Below are 11,676 nucleotides of genomic sequence, written 5' to 3'. Positions count from 1 at the left end.
GAAAGGTCGCAAATTTATTTCCTTCGCGAGATATCACCCGTGTTCGCACACCAACGTTGCTGTGTTTCATACGTTTTTAACTATTTTCCTAATGTGTTGTTGCGAACTTTACCGCAACTGCGACATTTAAAACCGCACTTTTATGATTTGCAAGCTGTTCCGCAGATGCGAGTAACGTCCAATAAACGTGAATGAACATTGTTTATACTATGGGGGGCCAGAACATTATCTGGTAAACTGTGGGTGGTCCCTTCAGCACAGCTTTCTCCTAGTTGAGCTGCCCCGTCTGGAAGGTTGAAATGCACAACTCGTACTGATTTTTTTGCAGCACTGAAAAGTTGAAAAACACTTACAAATGTGTAAAACACCGTATCACAAATAACACAGATGCTCACATAGCTTTTGATGGCGTGAAGGAGACGGTGGAGTTGTTTTTTTAACAGTTTGACGTTACTGCTACTAATTTGCGTAATTTGTAATCTAATTGCCGGCCCAATCATTACTATATTATCCGCAGTCTACTGCGATCATCACTCCCGCTATAAAATTCACGCGAAAAAAACTCTTCCAAGGAAGCGCCGCTGTACTCACACTGCATAAGCACGAGGTGTTCGTAGGCTGCCACTTGTCCCGTTTGATTCTTGCAGTCCATAAAATTCTTCTTTCGGATCCCTTGGGAACGGAAACATTCGCCAACCATTCCTGGAGTGGTTACTGCACTGCGGCACGCAGCAGCAGGGCATTTTGTGCCGACGACAACCGGCGAACTACGCTCGCAGGCAGCAACTTCCCACTACCAACACCGGCCGGTGCGCTAGCTGGGCATGAACATGACGGCGGCGTCGAGAGAAAACCAGTTCTGGCAGCATCGGCTCTGTCAAAGAATGGCACCACCCTGAATGGGGAGGCGGGCGCGCGCGCATCCAGGCACCCTCACCAGCTTCGTTAATATCAGCAGTGCAACGTAGAGGTCGGCAGAACATTTGTCGTCGCTGTCGCAGTCACTTCCATCGGAATCTGAACTCTCAGATTCCGGTAATTTAAGCACAGCGCCAAGAGCGCGAACATCTTCCGCCGACATCTTCGAGAGCAGACGATGTCGTTTTCCCGCCTCTCGTTTTTTGCCGGGCGGCGCCTGGCGGAGAGCGCAAAACTTCGCTGCCAAAACTGCATGCATACATCACTGTGACGTCACTTCCTATCCAATCAGGGAGTGTTCGGACTCACCGCGGACTATCCGAGACTGGTAAATCGAATAGGCCCATTGTTAGCTCATAAGCAGCGCCCCCACGCTATTGAATGGAGCCGTATTTTCGTGGTGTTTTTGAGCGTTGGCACTCACACACTTTACTCTTGAAGGAACTTTCATTTTTGCGGAAAACTCTAGTTGACTTGTCCAATATTTTTGCTCAGGTTGTTATATTGTTAGTTGTGTGTGTGCAGAATGAACACTGTCCGTGGGATAAGAGTGGCCTAGATTTTGTTACTGCTGTAGGGGCCTCACTGCACAATGCACATCGCCGTGAAGCTGCACCGAAGGAAATACCTCGCATATAATCCGCACCTCTACTTTAACCCTGAAATTTTCGCCTTTTTGTGCGTTTTATAAGTACGAAGATATGGTAATTAGACTTCAGTAATCTCTGGTTATTCTCAAACTGACTTTCTTGCGTCTGTGTGTGTGTTTTTCATGAGCTTCGAAATGGTACCACATACGTCCAACATAGACTGGGGCGACCCATGGTGCTGTTTTGAACTCATCTACTCCTGAGCTACTCCTATCATAGCTGTACAGGAATGGAGGCAGTGCCTAGTCCCGGTAGAGTTGCTGTTGGGGGGGCTGCTCTGCTGTGAGTTGCAGTGCGATGATGCTACGCGTAGGCACTCTACCGTCACTGCTGGAGCCACGCAGGAGACTAATACCCCTGTTACACGGGAACAATAACGGCCGTTAACGCAAATGGCAGTTTAACGTCATAACGGCCGCGGAAACGGAACGGTGATGGCTGTGCTTACAGACACTTTCCATGTTTTCACAACTCACAGGTGTTTTCACAGCAAGCAAGAAAAGTGGTAGGGCATACTCACTAGTCTTGTGTGTTGCGTCCAGGCAAACTACTGAGCCTCCATACTTTTTAAGCATGTTTCTCATGAATTTTGTCTGGAAGCAGAACAGCAACGTGTCTTCAGACTCGCTGGCGACACTCTCTTCCACGTTGTTCAAGTTGCTGCTACCCATGCAGCTGCGTGCTGCGTACGGCCGATAGACAACAGAGGATTCGGGTTGCTCACCTCTGATCTGTTCAATTAAGATTCTAGCATTCTCTTGATCAACTGTGCTGAAGCGGTCTTTCTTAAGCACAGCTTGGATCTGGTTGCTGGTATCACGATGTGTTGGAAAAAAGGCCCTGAAGCTGCTATCATGCTTTTCCTTGTTTGCAAAAAGTACGTCGTGCACATAATAGTGCAGGCGCTTTTTCACATCTGATACAGATGTAATTACTTCTCTTGCCAACATCTGAATTCGCTCAGCGATGCTCCTGTCCATGTTTTGGCTGAAAGCTTCCATGTCCTCAATACCATGGTTTTGATGGGAACTGCAGTCGGCAATTCTAATGTATACTCGCGTCTCTTTGGCCACAGTCTGCTGCTCTGCGTCAAGTGCCTCCTGCAGCTGCTTGGCCTGGTCTGCTTTCAGACAACCCTCTCTTGTCTGGCAGCATGGCTGGGGCACGTCCACTTAGAAAGCAGGCACTGTTATGTATACAGAGCATATTTTATGGTTTAAAACAGCGCGACACGATGAGGACAAAGACAAGATGAGACAGAAGACAGCGCTGAACTAATAACTGGAAGTATATATCCACTATTGCTAGTATGTATACACGTGGGAAATAGCAAAATAAGAGTGCAAAAGGTGAAAAGGGTACAACACATAGTCTTGGCTTGGATGCCAAGACTGTATGCGTTGTGCTCTTTTTATCTTTCGTGTTCCTCACTAGCACGGGAGGATACGAACATACAAGCTTGTATACCACTGCACAAGCGTGTCGCCATCTCCCTGCACACACTCGCCACGTAGGCAGAGGAAAGGACTGTGGTGCATCTTTTCGGTCTAAGTCTGTCATCAGGCAACCTCATCTTCCGGACGTTTTGCGACGTCGTAGATGGGCTCGAGCCCCATATTGTGCTGTTTCCGTCTCTGAATAATGTCGGAGACCACGTGAGGCAGTTCAAAGCCTTCACAGGCTGTCCGCAGGGCCTCGGCGCAATGGACGGTTCCCATATCATAGTTTCGCTGCCCAGAGAAAATGTGCAGGATTACTACAACTATAAGGGTTGGTATAGTATAATTCTGCTCGCTGTTGACCAAAACTACAAGTAATGTTCACTAATGTAGGGTCTCCAGGGCAGAATCACGACGCAGCAGTGTAGAGGGCCTCCATACTACCGAAAGTAGTAGGGACCAGGGGCGGATCCAGGCTTTTTCTGAGAGGGGGGTCAGCTCCTATCAGTGATGATGAGGATGATAAGCAGGAGGAGGAGGAGGAGGAGCCCTATTTATTCACTGAAATTTCGGGAAAGCAAAAACACAAGGAATACAAGTCATCAATTCACCTTTTTCTGCGACGTGAGTGGTCATCTTCTTGGAGGATTAAATTCAAAAATTAAGGGAGGGGTCAGGACATCCAGACCCCCCCTCTGAATCCGCCAATGGTAGGGACTGGTATCTTTACTGTACCTAGCCAAGTCATTGATGGAATTCCAATAGGAGCAGTCCTCCTCTGTGACCAGGCCTTTCTGTTGCAGCGTCATCTGATGAAGCCGTTCCGTCATCGCAGTGCAAACAACCCCACAGTGCAAACGTTCAACTACACTCTCTCAAAAGCAAGGCATGTCGTCGAAAATGCCTTTGGGCGATTGAAGGCTAGATTCAGGGTCTTGAAGGGACTTGAGTGCGAAATTGACGATGTCAACAGCATTGTGCAAGCTTGCTGCGTACGAGCACATGCATCACCTGTGCGACACACAGTGGAGCGCCGAAGCAGCAGCCTGTGAGCTTCCGCAGCCTGTTCGTGTGAGCAACTCAGCGAGCTCATCAGGTGAAACCGGTCGACGGGCTTTGGCCAAGCACATCTTGTCACTGAAGCCATGACTAGTCTGAAAAGCTGTTTCAGGCATGCAATTATGAACAATGAACAGAACAAGGGCACTTATCCACATTCAGTTTTATTCCAGGTTGTCGCTGCTGAGGTCAGGCGGACGCTCCTGCTGGCCTGCGAAGTACTGGCGCATTATTCCCACCAGTTCTTTTTGACTGGCATATGTCTCCTCAGGGAGGCGGACTGCCTTCTTCGACAGCTTGTATTTTTTTTGCCAGTTTCTCGGCACGGTTTTCCTGCCGCACGGTTTCCCCACGTGGTCGGGAATAATCCAGAGCCATCTGCGATGGCACACGTCTTAGCCCAGGTGTAGCTTGTGTGTGTTAAACGTCATAATCTACTCTCTGCATCTTGTTTTACTCCTTTGCAAGGGCCTTTAGATGGTGTGTAAAATAAAAACATTCCAGCTTTGGAATGTATTCGTCCAGGAATTTGTCGTTTCGCTTAACTTCAACGTTGATGCTTTGTTTTTTGGAATATACAAAAAAGACATAACTGAGGTTTAATGCGCAGAGCATCAATGAGCTGGGTGTAATATGCGTGGCTGCTCTTAAGTGTCAGCTTGTCGTCAACGTATTGAAGGAACTTTACGTGGCTGATGCCTTTCTCGTAATCTGTAAGTGTGCTGTCTCGCAAAATGAATGGGCACTTAATTTCGACCATGTGGGTTGTTTCACCGGTGATAACGAGCCCATCGGGACTGCCACACAGCCACGGCTGCTCTGGATGTACAACGAGTCCAACCAGCCGAGGAAAGGGAGGCAAGACAAGCTCAGATTTTGTTGAGGAATGCGCGGAATGATGCGCGGAATGATTACCTCATGTATAGGGAGTTCAAGGGCCATTGACAGCTCCCTCCTGGCTTCGGCTTCGGTGGTTCTGCCTGCAAAAAGAAAAAAGAAGTGTGTTTATGTGGACTGAGGAGCTTCTACGTGAGAAAGTTTTAACCTCTTTCATGAAATTTAGTTTATTCATGTGCATTTATGAACCTTAATTACTGCGAGTAGAAGGGACGGATAGAGCAAATGTTTATGCTTGTGAGCCCATACATGAATCTTTACTGTAAGTTGTGTTGCGCCAAGATTAGGTGCGGCGCAGTGGGTACATTTGTGAGCGTTTCAAATGCTTTCCTCCTTGTTTTGTTGCGGTGGGCCGTTGTGCTTGTGATCCGGTGCTTCTGCTCTTGGTGCCATCTGCGACAAAATGTGCCATTTTATATAAAAAGCACAACACGCTGTGAAGCATTAAAGGCTGCAGATATAACAAATTGGTCTACAGCAGCCGGGCCCCGGGTTAAAGGCGCGATCTCAGCTATCTCTACGGTTTTTTCCACAAACGCTTTGTACAACGTTTTCTCCCTTTGGTCTACTATAACGAGCAGGTTACACCTGTTTATTTTCAGTGGTACCGTGCTCGCCACCTGCATGGTTGCATAGGTCGTGCACGCTTCCCCGAGCAGCGATCTGACCACCTCGACGCCGAGGTTGAGACTTTCATCAACAGCGTCCGTTGAAGCACTGGTTGGATCTGCATTTCCGTGGCTGCCCTCGCACGCAATCATGTATGCGAACATGCACCTCACGTCTGTGAATTGTGCACGTACTGCTTTCGGGCACCACACTTTCAAATTGAATAATGCAATACAAAAAAAGCGCTCGTGCTTCTCTTGATGGCCTTTTATGTGGGCCATGTCCACTCATTGTTTTCACAGAGAGGCACAGAGGAACTGTAGTTGCACTGCCGCTGTTTTTGGCCACTGATATGGGGTACAGTGGTGAGCTTTTTTAGTGAACACGAGAGTGCGTGGCCATCGGTATTCTTGAAACAGCCTACTGTGGGCTATGCAAAGCATCACGCATGTGTGTGTAATCGGAGCGTCTGCACATTGTCTGCTGTTTTTATATTGCTTGTAGTGATGGAGCTATCAGCCACGGTATGAATGAACGGAAACTAGAATATGCAAAAAAAACTTCATGATTTGAGCCAAGTATATTGCAATGAATTTGTCACAGCAGCGTAACTTGACACTTTGCTTCACGCAGACTCAATAAAAAGATCGCGCAGATTTTAACAGCAAGTTTCTTTTTGACAAGTATGTGGTGCCCCCCCGACCCTAATATTCGTTGCCCGCTAAGTTTGGTGGCCCCACCAGGCTTGGTGGGAAACATTGTGCACGGCTGATCAACAAACACCGACGAGCACAGCTGCTCTCGGTCAGTCACAGTCACCATTAGCACGCTGCGGGTCATCACTCGGCTGGAGGGTACACCGACCCTTCCACGTTTACGAATGCGGGGCTAAATTGTGACACTGGCGACGAGGGAAGAAGCCCGCAAGGCGGCCGAAGCCACCGATAGCGCCAGGAGCGCCCCCTCACGCCGGCCGCCATTACACCATGCCGCTGTACAGGAGCCTTGAGCCGTACAAGGGTGAAGGGTCCGCCTGGCCGGTCTACAAGGAACAAGTCGGCGTCTTTTTTCAGGTGAACGACACACCCGAGGCAAAACAGCGCGACATTTTGCTGGCCAGCTGTGGGACCCGCGTCTTTGCTCTCCTGCTCGACCTCCTCAATCCGGCCACACCAGATCACAAGTCGCTGGGTGAACTGCTTGCGACGCTGCGGTTGCACTTCAGCCCGGCTCCGCCCACGTTAATGGAGCGCTTCAGCTTCAACAACCGGAGCCGCCGAGAAGGGGAGACTCTCGGGCAGTTCGTTGCAGCGCTGCGATAGTTAGCGAACTGCGGCGCCTTCGGGGAACAGCTCGACTCGCTGCTGCGGGACCGTTTCGTCTGCGGCATCAACGACCCCACCATGCAGACGCGACTCCTGGAGCTTCCAGACCCCTCGTTGGACGATGCCATGAAGGCAGTGCTGGCGATGGATGCTGTGGCCAAGGACGAGGGCGAGATAGCGCGTGCAGCCGGCTCACCGTCGACGTAGGCGGCAGTGAACAAGATGGCTACACGGCATGGCAGGTGCAGTCGTTGCGGTGGTGACCACAACCCCTCACAGTGCAATTTCATTTAGGTGGAGTGCTTCGCGTGGGGGAGAACTAGGGACCTTGCTCGGGCCTACCGAGGGGGGACTGCGAACGGATGAAAGCAGCAGGTGGTGTCGAGCACATGTTCCGCGCCAGCCCACGGCCAAGGGTAGACGGCAGGGGCGTGCCGCAGCAGCTTCGGGTTCATCAACGGCTATACTTCACGTCGTGCTGAAGACCCGCAGATTTTGGACATGTGGCACATGGACATACTTCAGTCGTCTGTGCCACCGTATATGCTGACCGTCGAAGTCTGCATCTCCACACATCTCCATTCCATGAAGCTGGACAACAGAGGCCAGCGTGTCGTTCATATCTGGGAAAGCCTTCAAACGCACCTTCCCTGGAGTGTCCATCGAGGCGTCGGGCGTCATGCTGCGCAGCTACTCCGTACAGCTCGCCCAGGTCGAGGGTCAAGCCCAGGTCAGCGTTCGCCTTGACGACAGGGAGGCCACCCTGCTCCTGTACTTGACCAAGGGGTCGTCACCAATGCTGCTCGGCCGGAACTGGATCCAGGCTTTGGGTGTGCGGCGAGGCCACCCTGCTCCTGTACTTGACCAAGGGGTCGTCACCGATGCTGCTTGACCGGAACTGGATCCAGGCTTTGGGTGTGCGGCTGCAGGAGTACCAGGAAGCAGTACATGCAGTGGAAGACGTCCCACCCCTCCTGACCAAGTTCAAGGCCCTGTTCCAGCCCTGGGTGGGCACATTCACCAACGCGGCGGCAAGCATACATGTCCCAGAGGGTGCTCAGCCCCGGTTTTTCAATCCGCGCTGGCTGCCGTTCTCCCTGAAGGACGGGGTCACCCAGGAGCTGCAAGAGTGGCAGCGAGACGACAGCCTGGTGCCCGTGAAGTCTTCAGAGTGGGCCGCTCCCATCGTGCCAGTCCTGAAGCAAGACTGCAATCTAACGATCTGTGGGGACTTCAAGATCACCATCAACCCTGTCACTACCGTGGAGAAGTACCCGCTGCCACGTATTGAACATCTCTTGTCGGTGTTGTCCGGGGGACAGAGTTCACGAAACTCGACCTGAGATATGCGTACCAGCAGCTGGTGCTCCAGGAGTTGTCCCAGAAGTATGTCACCATATCGACTACGTTGGGACTCTTCCAGTACACGCGCCTACCGTTCGGCGTGGCCTCAGCTCCTGCCACTTTCCAGAGGGAGATGGACAACCTGTTCAGGGGCATGAGGCACGTGGCGGTGTACTTGGACGACATCCTGGTGACCGGTACCGACGATGAGGACCACCTGCAGAACTTGCACAACGTCCTGGCACGATGGCAGGATGCCGGGCTGAAGCTCGAGCTGGAGGAGTGCCTTTTCTTGGTCCACAGCGTTGAGTACCTGGGCCACGTCATTTCCCAGGCTGGCCTGGCCCCAGCACCCTGCAAAGTTGAGGCTGTGCTCAAGGCGCTCAAGCCCCAGAACAAGAAGGAGCTGCAGAGCTACCTCGGCCTCGTAAACTTCTACAGGAGCTTCCTGCCAAACCTGTTGTCGCATCTAGAGTCGTTCCACCTTCTGCTTCGAGATGGACAGCAGTGGGCCTGCAAGAAGGAACAAGACTTGGCCTTCCAGCGCAGCAAGGAGCTCATCACCGATGCTCCGGTGCTGGTGCACTTCGATCCGGCCAAGCCTCTCGTCCTGACCGTAAATGCGTCGCCGTACGGCGTAAGAGCCGTCCTGGTGCTACTCGCGCCACTGTGGCGCCACGTGCAAGTCCGGTGACACCTGCAAGGCTGACGGACGGTGTGAGAATACACAGGCGGCACCCAATGCTGCCACACCTGCTTCGACACCTGTGTTCAGGCGGAGTGAAAGACTGTGGACACTGCCGGATAGCTACTCGCCAGGGTGACAGGTGGAGTTTTTGTGTTTGTGTTGGAAAAACAAACTTGGGGGTGAGGGGTGTAACAAGTGTGTGGCGCCCCCCGACCCTAATATTCGTTGGCCGCTAAGTTCAGTGGCCCCACCAGGCTGGGTGGGAAACATTGTGCACGGCTGACCAATAAACACCGACGAGCACGGCTGCTTTCGGTCAGTCACCGTCACCACCAGCACGCTGCGGGTCGTCACTCGGCTGGAGGGTACCCCCACCCTCCCACGTTCACGATTGCGAGCCTAAATCGTGACATTTCTGTTTTGCAAGTGCGTACCGTAAGCATTCTAAATGCACGAGGAAGCACGCAATTCACGCATTTCAGGGCTTTTTTTCATGCGTGTATATTAATATAGGACAGCAATCTTCCCAGTAACAGGTCGTCTCCCCATCTCTGGCAGTGACTGCTTCAACACAAGATGATAATGAGTGGAAGATGGCCAAAAGAAAAACCTCATTGCTTTTGAGAAGCTTTTAATCGCACTTATTCTGACCCGGCCTGCACTGGCCTAATCAATCAGCCTACGCACCGTGGGTGCTTTCAGACTGCTAGATAGATTTTTAATGTTGAGGTTCATGCCTTTTGGATGCCATGCAAACAGTTGTATTTGTCAGGTAATCCTGTACAGGTAATCATCTGTCGGTGGTAGGTACGAACCAGCTGGAGGGCTTGAAGAAAATTCCGAATGGGGAATAAGCCTAGGGCATACGTTTTCAGCACACCGCCATGGGTATCACAGCACTGCATGGAAGTCTGCCTGCAGCATGGTTGAGAGGACCAAGGCCATGTTGTGGTAGCACATTTTATGCACTGACGCTGCTCTAGGCGGAAACACGGTGAATGTTATCTCAATATTTCCTGCATGATAAAAATACCTCAGATACTCGACACTTCTTAGATGGCAGTGAATTCATAAGTAAACGGGCCCTGTTATGCGGAACGTAGACTCGTCTAAAAAAATTAATCTACGCCAGTTTTTGGGGGTCCATGAAGCATGCTGGGTTGCAGAGCATGGCCTTGCATCCTTCTTAGAAGCTGTGAGAAAGTCGCTTTTCTGTTGCAGTGCAACTGTTGGCACCTGCACTTCTGTGCTGATTGTACATAGTGTTTGAAACATCTAGGTCCAAGGTCCTTCACAGGTGTACCGCTGATAGAAAGGGTCCTGTAATGTTGTGGTGGTGGTGCACACATCTTCCTCTACGTTCATTAGTCGAGGCGAAGGTGCCCAAGGAGCATCGAAGATACGACCATTCCACCGAAGGGCGTGCGTTGTCCTGTTAGTGCTCTAAGGTCTACCTGCTGAACAACCCCATTCAACCTTATTGCTTCCCAAATGTATTTCAGGGGTTGAAGTCGGCCCCTTGCGGAGACCGGTCGAGCAGCTGCACACTGCACTCTTTAGATGGCTTCCAAAGCGTGGATGAGACATTGATCTTGCTACAAGGTGTAGCAAGCATCCTTGAAGGGCCCGGCCCGGGTGCACGCTACGAGTTCCATGTCAGTGTGGCACAGTGGCGTGGAAGCCTCCTGATGGCACCAAAGCTCTCTCTCGTTATGGATGCCCACATGTTCACGGAACACCACCAACTGCTCAGGACGTGGGACAGGTGGTATGAGGCACAGAGTTTCTTACAATATAACTAGAGGGGAAACAGGCGCGGCGATCGTACGCCTCAATGGGCGTGATGGGTAGTTGTGGATTCGGATGGGCGCTTGATGGCTCGTGGAACTTACTATGTATTGCAGGCAGTTTCGTTTTCGTTTTGGATTTGCTTGAACGCATTTGCCTAGGCGTGGTGTTGGGAGGAGTGATCAAAAATACGTTTCTCCTTGAACTGCATGCCTCGCGTGCACTGACGCCGCCCTGAGTGGAATGTTTTACAACCAGAGTTGCGAATTGGGTGGGTTATCAATGCATTGCCGCACAGCGAGCATGAAACACAAATGACGGCGCTCTGTGCGGCTAAGTTGTCTGCTAATTAGGAGTTGCGGCGCTGCTCATTCGGCAGAGCAATGTATTGTCAAAGCTGACGACGGTTGCGAATCGCTTGGAACAGCCACACCTTTCGTGCGAACGCCGGCTCCTACGGCGTAGAACAGCAGCACCGGCGGCTGATAGGAACGCAGCTTGATGGATGGCACTAATTCACGCAAGAATAACTTCTCCAAAGGTAGTCGGTTTCTTTTTTCTTATGAGCACAAAACTTCTCTTACTATTACAAACCACCAGCGCCGAAACTTTTACAAGTAGTTTTTAAAGAAGTCAGCGTCCTGCTGTAGTTGGCGGAAAATGGCAAACCTGCTCCACAAACCTTCTCGGCTCCGCGTCTGCTTTTGATTTAAACGCGCCGTTTTATTTCGTACAAAACCGGTTTTTCGTCACCAGCTTTTTTGTTTGCCATGTAATTTGTAAACGGAGAAAAAAAACACAATTTGCGCAGCCATAAGCCCGTTTTGATCCTACGTAATCCGGTTCCAAAACTACCCCCCCGCACGGGGCACCTTGAGCAATCTTGGTGACGGTACTGGCGATACCGCGGACCCCGAGCCCCCAAACATACGCTGGATCCAACCGTGGCAATGTGTTTA

General features: G+C 51.2%; 1 pseudogene; it reads right to left on the bottom strand.

Moving 5' to 3' along the window:
* Positions 1–2,087: 2,087 nt before the first annotated feature.
* Positions 2,088–3,286, bottom strand: LOC144165340 (uncharacterized; annotated as a pseudogene).
* Between the last annotated feature and the right edge of the window lie 8,390 nt (positions 3,287–11,676).

This window comes from Haemaphysalis longicornis, unplaced genomic scaffold (genome assembly GCF_048455015.1).
Source record: "Haemaphysalis longicornis isolate Haplotype H1 unplaced genomic scaffold, Haemaphysalis longicornis Haplotype H1 scaffold_14, whole genome shotgun sequence".
NCBI classification, from domain to species: domain Eukaryota; kingdom Metazoa; phylum Arthropoda; class Arachnida; order Ixodida; family Ixodidae; genus Haemaphysalis; species Haemaphysalis longicornis.
Note: the sequence above shows the minus strand (reverse complement) of the source record. Positions and strands in the feature narration are given on the sequence as shown.